The sequence below is a fragment of the Meleagris gallopavo genome, chromosome Z (assembly GCF_000146605.3).
Source record: "Meleagris gallopavo isolate NT-WF06-2002-E0010 breed Aviagen turkey brand Nicholas breeding stock chromosome Z, Turkey_5.1, whole genome shotgun sequence".
NCBI lineage: Eukaryota > Metazoa > Chordata > Aves > Galliformes > Phasianidae > Meleagris > Meleagris gallopavo.
Genome location: NC_015041.2, coordinates 54,227,974 through 54,248,269, shown reverse-complemented (window position 1 = coordinate 54,248,269; position 20,296 = coordinate 54,227,974). Strand labels below are relative to the sequence as shown.

The 20,296-nt window shown below is 37.2% G+C and overlaps 1 long non-coding RNA gene across 1 annotated transcript in view; it reads right to left on the bottom strand.

Annotated features, from left to right (window-relative positions):
* Positions 1 to 1,961: 1,961 nt before the first annotated feature.
* Positions 1,962 to 20,296, bottom strand: part of LOC104915267 — an 86,836-nt gene continuing 68,501 nt past the window's right edge. Inside the window, exon 3 of the long non-coding RNA XR_796306.2 lies at positions 1,962 to 3,705. This is a non-coding gene — a long non-coding RNA (uncharacterized LOC104915267). The remainder of the gene's footprint in view (positions 3,706 to 20,296) is intronic.

Genomic DNA, 20,296 nt, shown 5'->3' with positions numbered 1-20,296 from the left:
TATGCTGCCATAAACTTTATGTTTTATCTTTTGAAAAGCTCCTGCTATTTAATACGATTTAGCCTCTTACTTTTAATCTCATACTGCAGTAGCAAGAAAGGATCTCATACTGCTCTGGCATGTTACAGCGTTGTCATGGATACACAAGTATGGTACATTACTTCCACCAGTAAATAAACACGGATCTTGAGGAGCGCTCAGTGGGATTTACTAGCCCCATAGCATTGTTAGCTGCACAAAGCTTTAAATAAGCAAATGGTTTGTCGTTGTAGAGTCATACCCAGGGCTGTCTGTGAGCATGCATGCATGATCCATTTTTCTTTAAGGAAATTGAAAGGTGAGTGCTGGACTGTAGAATTTAATTCAGTTTGTCTTTGCCTCTGATTTTCCCTTGTTGAATACATGGCAGATAATTCTTTAATGTGGCAGATAATGAGGAAGACACCTGTTAATAGTTTAAGCAAATGATTTATGTTTTTACATATACAAATACTAAAAAAAGTACCTTTTTGTTTGTGTGTATGTGAATAAGTAATTTTAATGTAGCAGTGCAATGCTCAGTGGTATTCTTGCTGTCTTTCTGACTCCAAAGTTTTGGAGAACATACAGTTGGATAGGACAAGAGGGAATGGCCTCAAGTTGCATCATGAGAGGTTCAGGTTGGATATTAGGAAGAATCTCCTCTCAGGAACAGTAGTGAGTATTAGAACAGGCTGCACAGGGAAGTGGTGGAGTCACCATCCCTGGAGGTGTTTAAGGAAGAGCAGATGTAATGCTTAGGGACATGATTAGTGGGCATGGTGGTGATGGGCTGGTGGTTGGATTAGATGATCTTAGAGGTCTTTTCCAATTTAATGATTCTATGATTCCATCTCATGGTATGTATATCAGTAGATACAGCATGGTTAACTTGCTTCCAAGAAATCAGTGTTTTACTCTGATGTAGGGATGTACATCAAATGCCTGAGGCATCTGCTTCAGGACAGAAAAATGTGATAGTGAAGGTTGCAGTATTCAGTATTAAGCTCCACAATAGTAGGTCTTACTCTTAGCCAGAAACTCCAATTTACCAGAGAAATTAAAATAGAAGAGTCAAATTGAGTTAGGTTAAAAAAAAAAAAAAAAACTGTTTTAAGAGCCCTAAACCAAAATTTATTGGAAAAAAAATCACTGTCTGTTATGCAGGACTGGTGGAACTAACAACACCTTCTGTTTCTTGCACAATGTAATGATCTTTTCAGGTGTGTACAAACCATGCCCTTGGCTGGCATGTTCTGCTGGGTTTAACTGTTGGTGTTTCTTCGCTGATTAGCTTGTATAAACCTATTTTAAGGCTAGACAGAACAAATCATTCACAATGAATAATTTACTTGATAAATGTAGTATTTGTTTTTGTTTTTTTTTTTTTTTTCTTCACAGTCATATCTATGAGCAGATGGCAAGGTAGTTTTGTTTGTTTTTTCTTTTCCCTACTCTATATTTACTTTGCCAGTGTTCAGAATCTGCACTGCAAGCCATCAGTTGCCTTTGGCTGGAGGGCTCAGAAGTTGCCAAACCAACTCTTCTACTTTTGGAGCTGTAATACTCTGCCTGATGGAGCATGGCTGTGGGACCAGCCCCAGCCACTGTAGGCTGTACAAATATTTTCCTTGTTGCCTTATCCGGTGTTGAAACTGCTGAAATCTTGTTATAGGAAAAAAATATTGATGTTAGACATGGTGGTGTGCGTGCAAGAAATCAGTGGCAAATATTGACTTACTTATTTATTTCCAAATTAAAGCAGAAATCATGATTTTTTTTTATTTTTTTTTTTTGAAGAGGAATAAAAGGTGGAGAGAAAATAACGAGAACTGTGATTCCTAATACACAACTAGGTGCAAAGATATCTCTCAGGAATTAATGATTTTTTATTTTTATTTTTAAGATTAACCACTTAATGGGCCTAAATACGCTCAAGATTCCCATTCTCTGTGAAGTGATGTTGCTCTGGTTATGCGATAATTGTTACCAGGCACCAGTGCTGACTGACTGCTCTGTGCACTCTGAGCTCAGTGCTGAGAGAGTTAATTTAAATTTGATAACAAATGGCTCTGCTTTTGAAATGAATGTAGCCTAGCAACTTCAACTGAGAGCCTTTTATCGGGCCTCAATTATGTATGCAGCCTCTTTGAGAAATAGTTTCATACATCTGACCCAAGGCCTGTGAAATAAAACCATACCATGGCGATGTGCCGTTCCTGTGCATCCCCCGTGCCTTGGGTGAGGACACACAGAATTGCTCATCCCATACCAAGTATTCTTGTCCCAGCACACATCTGTCACAAACGATCTTTGTGCCGGCATTTAACCTGAGTGCTGGTGCTTTTTGGGGGTTTCCAGCCCCATCAATGTGGCAGTGTGAAACCAGGGAGACAGGCAATGGGTTAAGCACCTCACCATCCCCCTTTTTTTTTTTTCCCCAATTTTTTTCTAAAATGACTGCTTTGTCTGTGTGCATACACCAATAGCAAATGTCCTTCTGTTATTTTACAGCCAATTTGGTGTGTCAGGCATTCATATGCTAATGACTGTACAGTGCTTTACTTTTTTACAGATAAATTGTAAAGATTGCTACAGAAAGTGAAACATGAGTATAAACAGCTTTTATTTCAGAAGTGATAAATTACTTTCCATTCAAACAACATACAACCTATGCTACTGGCTATTATTGTTTCTATTCATGGTGAGTTTGCCTTCTATTTTGCTTTCTAAGAATGATCAGAAAATGCTTAGCAGATATCACCAGAGGTGATGCAAACGATTTAAGTTCCTTAATTTGCTTTATTGTTGCATGAAAGGAAGTTAATTTTTTTTACCTGGTTTTCACAGGCAATAAAAGTTTAATAGTTTGATGCAGACATTGTTCTCCTGTTGAGAGTATTCATATTTATCGCGGCATGAAATGGGTGAGATGTGAAGATGGGACATTTCTTCTCATGTATTCCTGAAGAGGCCCCAGTGTGTGTGCCCAGCATCACACTGCTTGGGAGTGCCTGTGGGTTTCCTAGAGCAGAAGCAGAGCAAAATGAGAACCAACATCTTTTTGTTCTGTTCCAAAACCAACATTTATTCAAAACAAGAGTGAAAATTAGGGATGAGTATTTGTGTTTTGTACCTAAAGTACAGTAGGACTGCTGTTACAGACCATGCTCCACAAGTATAAAAAGCAAAGGTAAGTATAAAAAGCTTCAGTAATAAGAATGACCAGGCATTTGTCATGGATGAAATAAACTTGCATATTAACCCAGGATAGGGTGTTCACCAACATGACAGCATTCATTTCTGCTCAGAGAGAGCTCGCAGTATAAAACAGTCAAGGATCACATGTGCGTCTTCACCTCAGACCCACAAGCGTGTCCACTTGGACTTTTCCTTGCACTTCTGCATGCAGCCCTTTACAGGAGTTTGGGCTGCAAAAGCTCACTTTAGAAGGAGGAAATGCTGGCTGCCACTCTTCCATTCTGTAATGCCATGAACATCATTCTCACTGCACGGCATGCAGAGATTCACCAAGACGCACTCCCAGCTCTCAGAGGTAGGACTGCCAATGATGTGCATGTCTGGGATGCTGCTGGTTTTGCTGGTGTTCCCCCATTATGCCCAGGAGAGTTGTTTCTTGCAATTTCCTTTTGCAAAGTGACCGTGCCAGGGCGCTGGGATATCAAACTGGGGAAAACAAACAAATGGACAAAAAGAAATTAACCATGATCTCCCTTGTGAATTTCTACAGACATCTGAAACAACTGTGGTTGCAGGGAAAAGTAAATGCCATCATGTGAGGGAAAGAAGTAGAAAACAAAGAGAAAATGCCAAAGGCAGCTCTGATGCTTGAGCGAGCGCATGGCAGTCACGCAGGACTGACGGCTCGTGACCCATAGAGCATAGAGCTGCTCCTCTCAAAGTCTCGTGCTGCAAAGTCTCCTGCACAACCTGACTCCAGGTGTGCAAGTAGTTCAGTGGGGGGGAACCATCAGCAACCAGTTCTGGGACTGATAACTTTGCCAACACTTCTAGCCTGGTATAGGATCCAGAATCAGTATCCTAATGCCTTGAAGGATGCATGAAAACCATTTTCACCATGACTTTATCGAGTTAATCTGAGAAGGTTTCTTGCATATCTACAGTTGTTTTGTGTAGCTTTTTTTTTTTTTTTTTTGTTTTGCTGCAACAATCAAAAGAAAGGTGCACACACACACACACACACACACTCACACACAAAAACCTTTAAAAAAAAAGAACATTTGAAAAATGTTCAACATGAATATTGCTTTTTTTTTTTTACAATATTACATGGAATGCAAAGAGGTCAAGTGTTTTTCCTCAGCTATGGAACAGAAAAGTTAAACCAAAACCAGGAAAAGTGGTACATACTAAGTATGATAATATTTTTGTAAATCATGAGAAAAAATATTTTTTTTTTCTTTTAAGAAATATATCTTCTTCCACATCTGAGATTAAAAAAAAACACCTGCAAAGGCAAATTAATGTGCTTAGCAAAGGCTAATCAGTCCTTTAAACATCTGATACAACCCCTTTTCCATTGGAAAAGCCAAACCTACAACCCTGTGATACTGTAATGTACAGTGAATTAGAATAATTACACAATGATCATGAAAATATGCAACCAAATTCTTCTAAACCAAGTGAAGAACTTCCTGGCACATTGATTTTAAGCATACTGGAGAGAGTTTGGAGTTTGTGTCTCCCTGCTGGGAAGCAAGAAAAATGGCAGCAGGCACTGTACAGTGCAGAGACCTCAGAGGGTGCTGCCTCACTCTAGAAGCCATGGGAGGAGGCAACTGCAGTCCCTAAGTAAGTTCGTTTAAAAATGCTTTTCTCCTGAGAATTTTATTCAGGATAAAATAATCCCCTGTGGAAGCTAATTAAATGAAAGGTGGCAATCAGGTCAAGGAGAAGGAGATGTACATAAGGTTACAATTAGCATACTTTAAATCTTCGTGAAACCTGACCATAGATGTTCTACAAGGACAACATTTTTTATTAAGATGCAATGCCATAGCCAATTATGTTTTTCTCAAATGACAGGCAGTAATGGGCTTGCGTCTCTTTGACCAATCTCCCATCCAAGGAAGCATTCCTTCTAGAGTGGCTCAGATGCTGTTGCTCTGCAGAAATGCTGAATGTGGGGAACAAGAGAGGCGGAGATGTCTTCAGATGCTGCTTATCCCTTCCCAGCAGCACCACAATGTAAGGTGGAAGGATATGGAAGGCAAGGAGGTAAGGAAGCATCTAGCCAGCTGTCTCCTCATCTCACTGCAGGAAAGCCCTGCTGAAACAGAAGTCATCTCTCTATAGTGCTTGAATACAGAGAATTTCAGAGGCCCCACACCTTACTTTCTTTCCCCCATAGGATAATCTGCTTTTCTAGGCAATCTCACTTTAACAGCATTTGTTTTTTTCTGTTTTCAGATACAACATAAAAAATCAAAAGTATATTCCTTTCTACTGCAATTGTGATTGCAGCTGTGAGTATGATTGCTGTTTCTATTGCTGTTATCATTACTGACTCACTCTTTTTTGTTGACCACTTTTGACCATTTCTTTCCTCCGAGGGGTGTGAGACCCTGGCACAGCTGCTGAGAGAAGCTGACGGCACCCCATCCCTGTTCAAGGACAGGTTAGTTGGGGCCCTGGGCAGTCTGAGCTGGTGGGTGGCAACATGCTCATGTCAGGGCAGCTGGAACTGGATAGACTTGAAGGTCCTTCCAACTCAAGCCATTCTGTGATTCTATGGTTCTATGATAATTCCCCTAAGCTTTCAGCTGGAAGTTCTCATCAGACCACACCAGTGTGACACGTGAGTATCACAAGCTCTGGCAATTCATCTGCTCTCTCCTACATTGAGGTCTGTTTGACTGAACTGTTCTTTGTGTTGATCCAAAGCATATCTTCCAAAAGACACTTAGTCTTCACCCAAGCGTGCCAGAGATGCACGTTCTGCAGTCTCCCTTTGCAATTTGTGTGATGATTGAATAGCCTCACTGGCAAAATGTTACAGCTAATTTCTCATTTGAATCCTCTTGGCTCCAATTGCCTACCCCAAACTCTTCATCTGCCTTCCTCTGGTAGATGAAGGACCTTTAGCACACAGTCTCTGTTCCCCATGCAAGTACTTGTAATGCTGTAATCAAGTCCCTTTGTGATGTTCCCTTTGATAAACCAAACAATTCTGTTATTGAGGATCTTCAAAACACTCACTGTTGAACAGTCTTCTGGATTTCCAGTATCTTTTTTTGAAAGGACCCCACACCAAATTATTTATTTTAGTCTTTCCTCACCATTGTGAATGCAAAGATCAACACCAAATTCCTATAATATCTACCTTTAAGGATAGCACAGCCTTCTTCTAACCAAAGAAATCTGAAACTCTGTCTGACACTTGATATCTTCTTCTAGGACTCTGTTGACTAGGGTGCTACCCCTTATTTTGCAGATGCTGCTTGCTTTCAAAGTGCACCTTTCATTCAGCAGTATAAAATGTCAGAGCTGCCTTCACTTATTAAGTGAAGCAGACCACACTGTGCTTGATTGTTCCCACCAGTGATTTTAGTCACAACCACATCATCAATGAAAATGCTGATAAATAGAAATGGTGCTCCCATTCTCTCCAGAAAATCCGTATTTTTGTAATCCTATTTTCAGAACCACCTGCTATCTAGCTCAGAAACCATTTACCATCTGGGATTTGTTGAATACAGAATATATTTTGTTTTACATGGTGTAATAGCAGGAGCTATTGCTCAGAGACTAGGCCAGCCTGGAAAAATTATTTTCCTTTAATCACCTGTGAGCTGTCCTTTAATTTCTGACCAATAGATTCCCAAAGCAGTTCTTTCTAACTGGCTCAAGTTACTTGAACAGAACCGCTTGCCATTTGTTAATATTGGCACAGCAGCACTCACCCAATCTTCTGACATTTCTTTGCTCTTTCCAGGTTTATTAAAAATTAACATCAGTGAACAATTGTTTTCCTCAGCCAAAACTCTTGAATAAAAGTTATTCAAACCTACTGACGTATGTTGTTTAACATCTATTAACTGACTGGAAAGTTCTTACTAAACATATTAGAGTATATTCTTAGATAATAAAAATGCCTATACTGTTTCCAAGTGAAAGCAGAAATAACTTTGAATTTTTCTGAGTTGCCTGTGTATTAATATGTTTATCATAACTATTAACAAATAGAATCCCAATGTGTATAGGATGTGGTTGTTTTTTTTTTTTTTCTCCTATGTATAGGATGTGGTTGTTTTTTTTTTTCTCCTAGAATATCTTTTTTTGTTGTTCTATAGGTCTTCCTCCAATATTTGAAAACTTTTTATCTGTCTCTTTATCTCTCTAAAGACACTTCGGATCTCTTTTTACTGTCTTAGATTTTTCAGTTATCCACACTAAAATTCTCTTGTATTTATGGCAATCTATTTTCTTTGTTACCCATCTGTAACACTTGCTTTTTTTTTCTTCTAAATTAATATCCGTGTTCTGCCTTCATTTCTCTCTTTAGTGGTCAAAACATAGTGTTACCTACTCTTCTTTATGTATTCATAATTTTTGATTGTCTTATAAATTCATCTCATATAGTCATTACTTTTCATTCACACTGTTAATTCTAAGTACTTATTTTCAACTGATCCTTTCATTTTCTCTTCCTAGAAGACTTTCAATTTGAAAAGGTGACATATATTGCTACTTGAACCTTCTTCCTTTTCCTCACACTGAATGCAATCAAGTCAAAATCACTTTTTGGGCAACCAACTTCCAAAGATGAATTCTTTCTTTTGTCCATCACATCAAGATATGAAGTACGGTTATTTACTATTAGATGCTTTATCATTGAAGACAGGGAATGATAAACTCTATTTTTCAGCAGAACTGTTTATACTTAACTGTTTTCTGCTGATGCATCTAAATTATGTGACCCATGAGGAGTCATAATACACATACATTTTTCTTACTGCCTGTTGTTGCTTTTGTTCTGTTTTTCACTTTTACAAGTCTATACATACATAAAATATTATTTTTATATATATATATATACACATTTCTAAACAGTAGATGTAAATTTTTACTATGGTTTAGTCATTACTTAGCAGTAAAAGGAGCAGCTACTTATAGAAATGTTATAGATAATGGTTTTCAGGAACTGATAAAGTATCAGCATTAATTGTTAGGTAGAAAAATAACATAAAAGAGAACACATAAGAAAGTATTTTTAGAAGTATGTGGTTTTAGTTAAAACTTCTAATATCCATTGCATAACACCATGCAAAAACCATATTCATTTTTTCTTCCTTTAAATAGTGTAAGATGGAATTAATAACTTCAGCTTTTCTTCCTTTAATTTCCTTGCAATTTTGCATTATCCGTTTAAGCACAATGTCACCCTGCCCACAGCTCTGAGCTTCTAGCATTCCAGGCTCGCAAGTTCTTCATGCAATTAACACCTTATCTGAAAGTGCATAAGTCAGCTGCCCAAGCCTGCTTTTTACTTGCAAATACAGAAGCTAACCACTATCTCATCCCTTGTTTATCATTGAACATTCAAGTATCATCTTTGTTTGCTCTTGGGACTCTCTTGAGAGCAATGGCTTCATGCAGTGTCTCGAGCTTGGAACAGGGACTTCAAGGTTGCTTCAGGATCAGCTCCACATATGTCAGCTCCATGTGGTATTTAATCCTCCATAATATACTAATGTACATGAAAACCAAGCAAACTGATCTTTCTTAATGTAGCGATGCTCTGTGCTCAGAAGCAGTGATTTCATTATAAGCAAGGTCTTGCAGAAGCAATTAAGTTGAGATCAAAGTGTACTAAGAAAGTTAATGGACTGCAGCAAACTGCTTCAAAAAAATACAGGTGCAAGGTGTTAGTTTCAAAACAACAGACACTAACAGGGTGTAAACAGAACGGTAACAGTTCCAAGTTATTGTAGAATAACAAGGAAGAGAAAAGACAAGGAAGAGATACGTGATGTTTATGAGCTTAGAGATTTTCTCAGCTGAGTACTGCTTTTATAAATCATGAAAAACAGTTTTCAGCTGACTTTAGATATAATGCAAATGCTGCAAGTGACAGAAGAAACAAAGAGAGACTGTTGGAATTGTGAATAAGAAATCGCTGAACCTCCGTATTTCCCTGGGAAGAATAACGTTCCTTGAAAGAACCATGTTACCCCTTGCCCAGCCCTGCATCTCAAGGTGCCACCTGGATGATAGCTAAGCCCTCTTCTATTACTTACATTTGCCTTTAATTTTGTTGGCTAAGATCTTTGTCACATCTTCAAATAACAAAGGAAAAAAAAAATTGTGATGTGTTCAGGAAGGTCAGAAAGGAAAGGATCAGACCAGACTCTTAATACTGCTCTTTCCTTTGTTAAACTGTCCTTGTTACTATTTCACTAGCAGAATATAAAATTGATCATGTAATACTTTTAAATTGCAGTTCAAATGAGTAGTCTGATGTCTCCTAGTGAAAATATAGACAATCCTATGTCACTTCCCTCCATTGCTTCTCAGGGATATTCACACAGTTTGGCTTTATGCACTCAATTCTGATGCTTTAAATCAACCCCATAAACATTCAACTCTTTTCAGTGACTACAGAACCCAGACATTTTTATGTAAACTCACATCTGAGACGGATATCTCCTTCAACATTTTCTCCAGCAATCGTTTAAGAATCAGCCCCAGAATCTCTGCTTCTGTTTTCTTCCCACAACACGAGTTCCTCTTAGAGTCCCATTACTACTACTTTGTTTGAATGCACATGAATCAGTTGTTATTATCAACTCCTGACTGTACTGTAATTGTTGCACCATGGGGAGACAGGGAGAGGAATTCTGCATGATCAGAGGGGAAAAAAAAATGATTCTAGTCAAAAGCTAGAATACACTAATGGGGTTCAAACCTCAGGGCTCAAAAACTAGAAGAAAAAGAACCCAGTGATAGACAGGTTTCTCTTTTTATTTTTATTATTTTTATTTAAATCCATAGTTATTATTAGAGGGGACCGAGGCTGCTCACTGTTTGCTCAGCTATTCTCAGAGCACGGAGTAACCCAGTCCTTCCTGTGCTAATCTGCTTCCACATAAACACAGCATACAGGCCTCAATTGCACCTTCCAATTCATAGATCTCATTAGAGCTCAGGTGCCTGACTCAGAAGAGTAGATCTAGCCCACCACAGCAATTCAACTCAATTCAGCACCCAGCCCATGATGGGATTCACAACTTCGTCTCATGTTTCTATCACAGCTTTTGACTCTAATGGAGTCTTCTGAAACTTGATTCTGCTGGAAGTGCCTCTAGTATGCAGTTATCATAGCCCACAGTGCTGGAACTGCCTGTGAAGGAACAGCTCGGCTGGACTCAAAGTCGCCATGTAAATTTGACATGTGCTGGAGGAAGAGGATGACATGGAGAAATAATAAGCTTAATTCTCTCTCTGCATTTGTATTGTAACTGCAAGATTAATGTTAGTATAACTTGGGAAAGGCTGAGTCTGATTACCAGCTAGAGAACTGCTCTTACTATAAATAATGATCTTACTATAAATAATGATAGATTTCTTTCAACCAATAATTAGAGCCTTATTATTGGAGATAAGCTAAGAAAAATGTATATATAGCATATTAATATGGGAAAGATAAGATTTCCTTTATTTTATTTTATTTTATTTTATTTTATTTTATTTTATTTTATTTTATTTTTTTCCTTCTGGTATTGAAACACCATATTTTTGAGCATACTTAATTTGGCTCACCAGTTACTCTTACAAGATGTTAACTCTGTTTCCACGAGTTTGATTCTTTTTTCCTTCTCAACATGCAAAACAGATTCACCTTTCATGATTTCCAAGTTTATCTTTTGCTCAGCTATTACTGCTGATGGAGTATGCAACAGCATACTCCAGGAGGAGACTGTTAAAGAATATCCACAACTTAACAGATTCAAGGTGCATCATACAACATTAGATGGATCTGCCACATCACTCCTCAATGAAGTCCTTTTTTTTTTACGTTTACTCAACATATATCACATTTTTGCACAAGTTGCCTACATACGTGCTATTTATAATATGAAAAGCATTTGGCAAACATTTATACTGTCATACCGTCAAGGAATTCTCCCCAGCCAAAAACAATGGTGATAGTCCCAAATTAGACGTTACCAGCTGCAGATCTGATCCTGAGACAGATACTGCAATGTGCAATTAATCTGCAGAATTAATTAGTTCTGTTGATATGAAAAAGGCCTTAATTAAGCAACAAAGTTAGAATTCCATTAAAGTTATTGTAGCACTTCACTCCTTTTGTGATAGTATTCTGACAGTCTCAATGTAGTAGATTCAACGTGACATCAGTATGCCAACCTGCAAAAAACAATTTTGAGAGGAAAAAAAACTGAACTTTTTTGCCAACTCTTCTCTTTCTATAACTTAAGTTTATTATATTTGTGATATCACTCTCTCAGTTGTTTGCACATGGAGTCTTTAACAAACTGCAGTGTGAATTATGCTGCAAGAGCCCAGTTGTCCAAATAAAGACACAGGAGAGTGACTTAAATCTAGCCTAATTCAATCTAAACAAGTCTGCGTGGTCTCTTAGTGGCATAAAGTCTGAATACTCATCTGCAGAACCTATCTGTAACAAGATGTAAAACAGTGTAGTAAAAATGGTTAGTATGATGTGAACTGTGAATGTGACACAGTATCTACAGACATTAAAATGTTTATGAAGTGGAGGTCATATCTTATCCTCTTATAATTTTCTGATATAAACAACTTCCAGATACAGAGTACTGTAGAGGAAGGGGAAGGAAGGAAAGAAGGGAAAATAATGTAATTTTGCTCTATTTGTCTTGATGTACTTTTATTTCTTCCCATATGTATGGCTGTATGCTTTTCTCATTATAGAATGCACTATTCAATTGCAAGCTTTGTACTGAAAAAATCATTTATTATTTATATTTAATTGCATTTCTTAGTTCCTATATGATGACACTTCATGGCAATTTGAGGTGGAAGAATTAAATGAATACGATGACTACGGAAGTATCCCAGAAATCTAAAACTTCGTTATCTTGATCAATTTGCATTAGAAATTTCAGCTCACTGCCCACAGTGTCAAAATCCCTGCTAAGTATTTTAGGAACAAGGTGAAGTTTGAGAACAGCAGGTCTGAGACATAGCTGAACTTAGTCAAATGTGCAGGGATCCATACAAAACAGGTCTGGAGACAAGACTGAACCATGCAAGGACAGTGCAAGAGCTGGAAAGGTATATGGAGAAAATCCTACCCAGGTAAAATGTCACAGCAAGCCCCACTGTCCAGAGTTTTCAACCATCAGGGGTGCAGAACTGTCACATACAGTCCACGAAATCACACTGTATGCATGCAGAAGATGGAGAGAAGCCTTCCAGCACATTCAGCCTTTTTCCTACATGCCATCCAGACTAATGAATGAGCAGAAACAAGGAAAAAAGTACATACAAAAGGAAAAAAAAAGGAAATTGGGAAGTTAGAGAATATTCTTTTCAATGTTACTTCTTCAGCACTTAAAGTACTGTTGCAAATGCATGTAATTTTAGTTTTTCATATATTAACATTATATATTTTCTTAAAATAATCTTTTGAACCTTTTTTTCCCCAGTGGAAATCTCTCTATTCAGAAGTTGTGATTAACTGGAATTATCTAGGAAAAAAAAAAAGTGATTCTTTACTTCTACAGGCAGCAGCTTGTTGCTTGTGCACAAGTTGAATGCTGGATTTTGTCTTTCTGGATTTAAAAAAGAAAAAAGGAACTTTCTGCCATAGACAATCTGAAAACAGACTTGCTGATTCTGCCCTGACAGTGCATCCGTATCATACCAGCATGGTTCATCTTTTTTCTCTGCTGTTACACCTTAATTCTCTTTGAACTTTTCTTACAAATCTGGTGTATGTATGATATCAAATTAAGACAGCAAATTATCTTGGCATCTCTACTATTTTATGCATCTAGGCCAAATAAGACTGTCGTCACAAGCCTAACAAAAGACCTGTCCCTGAAATACCACGGTTCTGCAGGAAAGCACAGATGACCGATGGTATTTTGTTATTCCCTTGGAGTGGTCTCAGTTCTCAGACAAAAGACTTAAAAATATATTTGATATATTTACGGGGAAAATGAGACAATTATTTCATTCTGAGAAAATCCATTATTATTTCAATCTCTCTCTGTTCCACACCTTTCTGCCCATTCTCTGGCCAAAAATATGCCTCTTTTCATTGACTTGTATCTCAGAGATTTCTTTTTTTTCCCTATGTAATTATATCATTTTGCTGTATGAGTTCAATGGCAATGGAATATCTGCTTCTTGAAGTGGAATAGAAGATGCAGGTGTGCTGGGCATGGAGATGATGTGCATTTCCCAAAACTTATGGACTGCATCTGAACATTAATGAGCCTCATTATTTTCTTCAGCATGGCTGTCTACCACCTCCAAAAACACTGCTGCAAGTGCAGTTATCCCACGGGTGCAGAACAAACACGAGCCCCTGCACTCCACAGGAAGCAAAGAGAAAATAGGAGTGAATGGAGTGGACACCATAACAGTCCTTTTGATATTTTGATAGCACTAAGTGATGGACAGTGACAGTCAAGTCAGAGGGGACCTGGTCTGCGTGAGATCAGGGAACACAAAGCAACCTCTGTGCGATGCTCTGATTTGGCTATAGACCATAACATGTAATCTATCCACATTATTCATCCCCTAGATCTCATATCTATCAAAATCTCATAGATTTTGACTGTAGCCTAGTTTTTTATTTGGCAACAGGGCAAAACTCCATGATTTAGCTGGTGGTGAACAATATTTCAGGGATTATCAAGAGAAGTAGATCCTTGGAAAACAAGTATGTGAAAAGAATAAATTTGGAAACAACTGGAAAAGATATCTCTATTTTTATTTTAAATATTTGAGAGTTCCTAGCTTTATAGTTGCAAGGAAATGCTGGATAGTATGACCTGGATGTCAACAAGTGTTATAAATATTGGGCAGAAAATAAGTGTCTCTCTACATTTATTATTCTAAAATTATTTTTAAAAGAATTATCTTGAAATTCAGATGGAGCTGATCCCTAATTTTTAAAGGTATTCACTAGCATTTCATATGAGATTTATGTATGGTTCTAACACATCTCTATACCCACAGTGCTATGGATAAAACATCCAAAGACAAATATAGCCTTTGGGGACAGGATGGTTCTGTCTTTTCTTTAAAAATTAAACACAAAGACACAGAGGATCAGATCTCTGGTGACACACATACTTGAAGGAGGCTGGCCATGTAGTGCAGTCAGTGAAAACTAGCCAGGTCTCAGCAGCAGCAGCAGGCTGCTGTCCACCCACAAAGGTAGGTCCAGGCTTTTTCAGCCATCCCGACAGAATGTTAGCCAGCATCAGCAGCCAAATAAAGAAAAATATGTGGTCAGAGAACAGCTCACCATATCCCCCTAAAGAACAGAGAATGCTCTTCAAAGAAGGTAAGACATTGTAACTTTTGTTTCCACAGACGCAGCACAGGCAGTGCTCAAGAATCAAATCATCACGGAAATAGGAGACAGCATGGTTTTACAGGACATAGGCACAAGCAAAGCAAACAGGGGCAGCTGCTGTTTTCTGCACCAGCAGCCTCTGGCCCTATTTCTCTGGTAATTAGAGCTGGATGATTTCATCAGAGTTTTTGCACTCAGAGATCTCCTGGAGACTTTTTGAAACTTCATAATAGCACAGTATCCAGGCAGACTCTACTGATTCTCATGCCCAGAAGCAACATGACTTTTTAGGAAAAAATGTTATCCACCCCAAGGCAGTCATTCTGGCTATGTATTTCACAAGGATAAGCACTTTTATGAATATTTCTTTGCAAGTGTTAATGGTAGATTCTATCTGAAGTTCAAGATGGACAGTGTATGGGTCAAAGGAGGTTGACCATTCCTTCTGCTGTCTTGCTGCATAATCCAAGCAACATAAGCAGAAGACTTTAAGCTGCCAAGTAAGAAAAGAAATGAAAGCATAAAAATTAAACATACTGTTATTTAAGGAAGATATTGTGATCTTGTTGATTTAGTGGGTTCACTAAAGATTAGATCTGAAACAATGAAATTAGAGAAATTTTTTTACACTGATTCCAGGTTGTGGACAAAAGGTTTGTTTGCAAGGAGGAGGAACGTATGTACATATCACTTACAACAATCTGATCCAGTTGTAGCCTGTGAAATACATACAATACAGCACGTATACTTTGGAATTTTATCAGTACCGAGGAGAATGATTACAACAAAGGATTTTGTTTTGCTTGAAAATGTATGCAAGAAAACATATTACACCTATTTGCTATATATATATATATATACGTATATATATTTTTTTTTAACACAGAGATTAGGCATAAAAGCAAATACACAGGAAATCTTCCTCATGAGTGGCATCTAAACTAAGATCACATAAAGTACCACAGAGCTACCTCGCACACGTGTAAACCTACATCAGCAGTGCTAGGGAGCTCATAATATTCCACTACTTGACTGCAGCAGCGTTGTACAAACTAAAGCAGAGTGAGGGTGATATAAGGATTTGGGACTGAAGTAGTGAGTACAACTACAGCCTCACAGAACAAAATCTCCATTTATGAGCTCTTTGAATTGGATTTCAGTGAAAGATATTAAACCTGAAACAGGTTCCAGATTTGGCTTTATTCTAAAACATGCACCCAGTTGATTTCCGCAGTTCATAAAGAAATGCCTTTCCTCTGACCAAGTTTTATCAATAATTTGAAAAGGAACTTCAGATGGAAAAAAAGCGGATCAAATATTTTAGTTAAGAATCGGGTTACATTCTTAACAATAAAGAGCACTGAAGTGAATTCTCTACATAGAGATGGTCTAATCTCCTTTCCTCCTTCCTTTTACAGAAATCTAAAGAATAGTATACATTTGCAGAAATAAAGAACGGTAAGCAAGGTTAAAAGGACAGAAAGAAGCAGCAAAGAAGAATAGTTTGTCATAAAATAAAACAACTTATAATTTAGAGAGATTTTAAACTACCCAAAGGTAAATCTTCTCTCTGTTAAATGCCATTTTTATTTTTAGCAGAATACTAATTCTTTTTCAGTTTAGCAGGGAATTGTACACAATCTCAATAGTTTCATAATGTTATCTGAAAAAAATACTTACAAAATAAGTTGTTTTGTGGTATGCATGATCATTTGTAAGACCTTAAAACTAAATAATTTTCAATTCATGTGAGATGTGACAAGCAGAAAAAAAAGTAATAGAATTTATAAGACTATGAGAAATATTATGATTAGCTTATTCACAGGAACTTCAGTGGAAAAGTTGTTTTGAAAAGAAAAGAAAATTGTACTTTCTGTGTATTTTATAGAATGGAGAAATGCTATTTTATCAAGAAACAAAAGCCACCATTCATATCAAGTGAATTTATCTTTATTTAAAAATAAAAGATTAATAATCCATTAAAAAGGAAACAGAACTTTAAAATCTTCAAAGACCTCACTTTGAAATATTTCTTATAAAAGGTACAGAGGCCTCACTGTACTTCCTGGATGTATAGATTACCTGGCAAGAAAGCAGTAAATTGAGTTCTCTATCATATAGCTGATACTTCAATTGCTTTCTATTTATTCCAACAACAGTTTGGAGTACGGAAAAAGAAGAGCATTTAAAAATATCCTGTTCTACATGGCTTGCAGAGTTACTGCAAGTTAAATATTATCTAAAGAAATTATCTTATCAAAAGCAGGAAAAAGATTTCAAGATTTTTCTCTTTTTATCTTTGGTGTATTTCCATAGGGAGAAATGAACCAATACAAGAAATGTCAAGAAGTAGGCAATTTTATGAGATTTAAAAGCAGAGTCGGGTCCAATTTTATTAAGTTCATCGAAGTAAGTTTACCAAGACTTCTGATGAAAGGTTGTCTTTTTAAAGATTCTTTGTTCTGAAATAATAGTGGGTTTACAACATATTGTCTTGAAAATAATATAGCACCTTTGTAGATTGTAGCATTATTACCTATGTATTGAAAGTTTGATTTCTTTTTGATAGCTTGACAGTGATGCTCCATTTTTATATTATTTCTAGTGTTTCATAGGATTTGTTTCCTGCAATTGTTAAACAAGAAGCAATTAGAATTTCTGCAGCAGAGCACATGTTTTTCACAGCCAAAAGCTAAGGTGGCTCCTGCATGATTTCAGGCTTTATTATTCAATTAATGAGTAAGAAACATATACAAAATGCATGTGGAAACTTTACAGATAATGGTTTGATTCTATAACCATTTGCCTGATCCCATCCCAATTTAGACTGTTGCCAATCTTGAGTTGCATCTGTAAGTGAGTACACAACAGATTAGCACATGGCTTTCTGGTGATCTTTAAGTGGCTTTGCTGTGTTCATTTCTCTATAGGTTTCTTTTATTGTTATATTGTACTGCTCTGTGTATTTCAAGTTCATGCCAAGTTCATTGAGACAAATGGTAGAAGTTATTCACACAATGGAAGTTGCGTAGTAGCTTTCTTATTTCACTCACTGTTTGAGCCTGACTCTAAAACAAGCTCATCCCAGCTTCTCAGAAGAAGAAAAGTTGCATCACATCTGAATTTTCTAATTTAACTGAAGGAAACAAACAAACAACAACAACAACAAAAACAAACACCCAAGCAAAAGATCTCTTTTCATTTTAGTCCATCTTAAAAAGGCACTTACTCTGCAACTTATGGAAAAAATAATTACGGATAATTCTGGTAAAAACAATTACCTTTTCTTATGCCAAATTTGTTCTTATTTCTACACCAGTATGTTAATTGTTTTATTGTTTCTGATTCCAGTGAATAGAAAGCATTCTTCTTTGCACTCTGGAGGTCAATAAGCAGATTGTCTTGATCAGCTCATCCATGTGAATTGGTGGATTGTAATCAGGGAACTGTGTATAGAGCTGAATATTGGCTTCAGTGTTTTGGGAAAAATGGTGGCAATGCTAGAATATTGCAATGTTTGTGCCAGATGAGTTCCACAAAGGCTCACACAGAAACTGAAGGAACACTGTATACATGTTTATCAGGACCCAATGAACAAGTATAAGAAGATGAAGGTGACAATTTCCTGGATTATATCATTACTGGTGACAAGACATGATGTCACCACTATGAGCCGAAGTCAAAACAGCAGTCCACGGAGTGGTGACCTGTGAATTACCCACTGAAGAAAAAGTTCAAGACACAGTCCTCACTGGGTAAAGTGATATACATTGTCTTTTGGAATAGGAAAGGGTGATCCTTCCGGATTTCCTGGAATCTGGACAAACCATCAGCTCAGAGCATTGCACTGTGACACAAACTGATTTTGAGAATCAGGCCAGAGAAGGAGATAGCTGTTCTCTTGCAACACAAGGTCTCATACCAGTTTGAGGACTGTGGACCACTCTGCTAGCCCTGGTTGGAATGTCCTACCACACCCACCATATAGTCTGGATACGGTGCTTCTGGCTTCTATCTGTTTGGAACAATCAAAGACAGACTCCCCGGACAACATTTTTCAAGCAACAATGCTGCCATAGCAGCTGTGAAATAGCATGACACCTCCACTGGTGCAGATTTCTTTCAAGCATAGCATGCCTGCATTTGTTCATTGCTGGAAGAATGTACAGCGAATGGTAGTGATTATGTTGAAAAATAGTGTTTTGTAGCTGAGAATTTACTCTATCAATTAGTGTTATTGTGCATCTTTCATTCTTTCTCCTCTTCCTCATATGAGGAAGTTCTAAAGCATGGAGAATCCCTCAATATTAGATTCAATTATCAATGACTTTTTTGATATAAGTATTTTCTTCTGTCTACACCTAACGGAGTACCCTGTTGTGAAAAATCTGTGATTCATACAGAAAATCTGAATTATATGTATGTTTTCACTCTGCTGGTTTCCTGAAAGAATAAGATCAAGTTCTTATTAGTTGTATTTATGTGCTCAAAATGGTGAGAAAATGTCAGTCTTAGAAGCACGTCTACCATCCTAGTTACAGTGGTTTTGTGCCCTACACTGCCACTTGCTACTTATTTGTATGCATGGAAAGCCAGGGAGGCGTAATGACCAGGCAGATAATATAGGGCAAAATACGTAATTATTGCCCTGATCTGTACCCAATGCAGTAGTTCCTCTGGGATGCAGAGAGGTCACTGAGATCATCTTCAGGCTGATCTAACTTATGTCAAAAGCTATTTGACAGACTGACTGTCTGTCTTTTAGAGAGGGGAAAGAACTGTGTGAGTGGATGAGTTCTCCTGTAGAAGAATAAAAGGCAGGAAGCTGCAGAACAGGCAGGAAAGAGGGCAAAAACAGCACTTGGTTAGAAACAGAAATGCAGCTATTTTACAAACAAAATTTTGACAAAATATGCAAATGAAAAAAATCACTTTAGAAAATGAAAACTTAGAGATGGAAGATTAAAGTAATGTTTGTGGTCTTACCAGAGGCAAATACTAAAGGTGAAAAGAAAGATGAAAAGCGAACAATATAAAGTAAAGTCCTAGATAATAATCTCAGTAGAAAAAATGAAATACTGCAGATATGATACTGTCAAGTTGTACATCTTGGAAAGGGCAAAGCATAGGGTTGGAGGCCAACAGAGAAAAGGAATTTTTTTTGAAAGATCATAGCACAAGTTCAGTTCCAAGCGAGATTATGTTGAAAGTACATTATGGAAGTAAAATGTGAGAATTGATGGATTATTTTTGGGCAAATGATAACAAAAGGAATAAGAAATGAGAGGCAGCTAATTGAAATGTTAGCTGATTTGATGATTCAAGCTAGAAGTGGTGAGTTCAGGAGACAAGAAATAAAAATAAAAGGGGCTGAGGGCATAAAATCAAGTGACAGTAGCCGTAGAAGAATACAATTAAAACAATTAAAATTCAGTTTTTACAAAATAATCTTTTCTGATTGCTCTTACAAAAAACACTTTCATCTAAATCACTTATTTACATTAACAGAAGCTCACACTATCTTATGCTTGCTTCACTGATATACAACTAAGATAGAGTTGTCAGAGCAGTATGGGGTTAGAGTGGAGTAAAGTGGAAAATGGCTGTCCTACAAGTCTAGAACTGGCTTTAAAGCCTGGATTCTTTTAGAAAAACTAAACTGCTTTTTCTTTCTCTTCTTCTTTTTCTTTTTCCTTTTCC